Source organism: Corapipo altera, unplaced genomic scaffold (genome assembly GCF_003945725.1).
Source record: "Corapipo altera isolate COAL_440 unplaced genomic scaffold, ASM394572v1 58, whole genome shotgun sequence".
NCBI lineage: Eukaryota > Metazoa > Chordata > Aves > Passeriformes > Pipridae > Corapipo > Corapipo altera.
The window spans coordinates 3,513,032-3,516,377 of NW_020884898.1; positions in this window are offsets into that span (position 1 = coordinate 3,513,032).

Genomic DNA, 3,346 nt, shown 5'->3' on the forward strand with positions numbered 1-3,346 from the left:
TAGAATAGAATAGAATAGAATAGAATAGAATAGAATAGAATAGAATATTTTGGTGAGAAAGTACTTTAAATATCATCCCCCTTCAATAACGGTACCACAGAGATACCCATCATAGCAGGCTGGACCAGAAACACCTTAAATATTGCTACCCTTGAGCTTCAGTTTGCCATTCCTGTACACAAGTAAATGACATTTATCTGCCTAAATAAAGGTTTTGAGACCATGACCTCGTTATGTACAACTGCTTAGTAACTTCTTTTTACCATTAAGGTGGCATCGGATGGCCTTCAGACAGGACGCTCAACACGTGTGAGGGAGGAAGAACCAAATGCATGAGTGTGGGATCCAAGTTTATCCTCATGTATGAGAGCAGAAAGAAAATACAAAGAAAGTCAGTATTTTGTATTCTATAAACTTAAAAAGAAATATAGAAGCTGATATTTTTAATGCACGCATAAGCTACCAAGGCAAACAATCTGCAACACCCTAAATTTTAGAGTGGCACCAAACAGACAGGCAGAGGAACAGACGATTTTGTCAGCATGAGTTTTACACACAGTATGCTTTTTACTGGAAACAAAACTATTTTCCCCTTTGTGGGGCTGGCTGTCCTGCAGAAAGGGCAAGTGCCAGGGACAAGAAGACAACACAAGTGACTGCTAGGAAAACATGCAGAGGCAGCCACTACTCCCCACCCTAAAAAATCAAGGTACCTATTTAAACTTTGCTGAGGTTGTTCTTCCCACATGAATTTCCAAAATAAAACCACCATAGGTCTGTGACTAAGCTTGAGCAGTAGAAAACCATGAGATAAAAGAGAGGGGAGAGAAAAAAAGTATGTTAACTATTACCAAAGGGGGAAAATCACAGCCTTGGATGGAAGGAAATTTTTCTGCTCTCATCTTGCAGTGTTTACGCAACAGCAGAGTGCATGATGCTGTGACATTCAAGTGAAGTTCTAATGCCATTGCTCAGATGTAGAAATAGATTTGTCAGTGGTTCTATTGGATTTATAGGGGAAATTAGAGAGATGAACTTTCTCCCTAATGAAATTCTGTTAAATGGCTCAGTTTGGTAGAAATGTTAAAGGCGTAAATCCTATGCTCCAGTGAGTCAGTGCTCTGCACACCACGTGGCAGATTCAATCTTTATGTTCAGAAGTGATGTCCAGAAATGCAGGAGAGGTCTCTGCTCTGCTCTGGGTTCTGCAGGGCCCAGCTTGCCTGGCAAGGGTAGAGGCAGTGCTGGAGGGAAGGAGCAGGTATCCCCAGGCACGTGGCTTGTGGGGGCTTGAAGCAGCACACATCTGAGACAGACTGATAACTGCTGGGTATTTCCAAACTGAGTTTTAAGAAAAGGTATGCATTGTCATCTTGTCGATAAAGACATGAGGTGGGTGAAAGCTTTTTTGTTTGCACAGAAATCAACTAAATGTTCTGTTTCTCTCATTTCTTGTCAAGGCACGGAAAGGACAACAAAAGCGAACAGGGATTGCTTTTAGGAGCAGGCTTTGTGTTAGTGTCATTATGAGTCAACACTTCATTCTAAGTTTCTTTGTATTAGTTCCCACACATAATGTAAATGTATGGGTAACTGCTGCTTCCAGCTCCTTCCAGCACACAACCAAAGAGTTGTTTTGACCAGGTTCTCAAAGATGCTGGAGGAGTGCTTCCCTCCATGGATGTGCCCTAACACCCCCAGAACTGCTGAGCACTGGACCTGGTCTTTGTGGCCTTGACTCTTGGTAAAAGGGGACAAAACCCCTTCCTCATCTCTCAGGAGAATGGTCATGTAAATTCAGGTCTGACTTTTAGGTGCGTGGATACCATGGCAACATTGGTTTTCCAAGTGAATAGAAAAACCTCTTGATTCAAGGAGGAAAAATCAATAAATCAGATAGCAAATTTGGAAGGTGCAAGTGGAATATCAAGGGAATCTGTGCGTGTGCCCAGTGCATTCATCATCCCCTGACATCCTTAAGGAGCCCTTTTCTCTTGTTCTGCCCCAACAGTTCAGATGCATTAAGCACTGTGCCAAAGTTCTGCCAGTGGTGCTAAATTAAAGCAATATTTCTTGTATTCCCCTACCTCAAAAGTATATTTTGGAATATGGGTAATGGTTGGAGTCAATTAGAGGTCTCAATAAGGTTCTTTTTCAACCTAAATGATTCTATGACTTTATGAAGATGAGCTACAGCTGGGTGCCCACATGAGTAGCAGCTGGAGAAGGTTTTGCTACTGAAAAGCAAGAGCTTGTCCTGTAGCCAGATGGATTTGGTTGCTAGATTGCACGAGGGAACTGGAGTGAAAGGTTCAGGCCCTGTTCGAGGAGAGAGAAGGTGAGGAAAACAAAACTCATGCTCATGTGCATAACCTAAAGTGCACTTTTCTTTCCTGTTGTGGGAGATTTTGCTCTGAGGCAGTGTCCCTAAAATGGCTCAGAATTGTCAGGTGCTGCTGGGACTGTGGCAAAGCAGCTATTAACCCTTTTCTTGGCTTTTTATTACTAAGTGTGTTGGTGGGTGTTGATGGAGCTGTTGTTAGCCAGGGGCAGCGTGGCCACAGCTGAAAGTGGACTGTGCAGGCGTGCAGCTGTATGAAGGCGCCTGTCTCCCAAGTGCAGGACAGCTGGATCACTTGGGAGAGCCCCCAGCCCAGATGTGGTGACTGCCACCATGAAGGTCAATATAGTGAGTTATAAGGAACAGACCTGCAGTTTCTAAGTACTGGAAATTGCTTTGTGGACTCCTGTGCATTCAGTTTCATTCTCTACCATTTGTCTTGGAGATCTTCTCTTTGAGATTTCTTAGTGCAATTAGAAGGCATTTCTACTCAGGTCTCAAAAGGATCCACTGAAATCACAGTGTGTTTTGTAAGATGCTGTAAGGTGTTTTGTGAGATGTTACTTAAAAACGAAAGTCTTCTTTTTGTGCTGGAACATGTTTAATTATGTGAATCCTTTATACAAAAGCATTACCATCTTACAAGCTGTTTTGTGGGGTGCCAAATACAACAGCTAGAACAGAGATGATCTTTCTGGGATGTATGCGTTAATAAGTCAAGCTTTGCCATAACCTTCCCAGAGGGAATACAAAAAGAAGTATTGCATGAAGGTAAGTGTTGTGGTAGGTTTCTAGTTTTTCTGGGTGTGAGACACCTGTAACGTGTTAAGTCAAAATAAGTAGAAAAAAGAGTAGTGCATTTACAGTAATAAAATTTTTTTTTCTGATTTATTTCTTCTGTCTCTTCCACTTTCTTTTTATGTATTTGGTATAGATAAGGATCAAAAGCAAAATTACTGTTTACAACCATATTCAGCAGTCTCTGTATTCTGTAAAATGAATCCA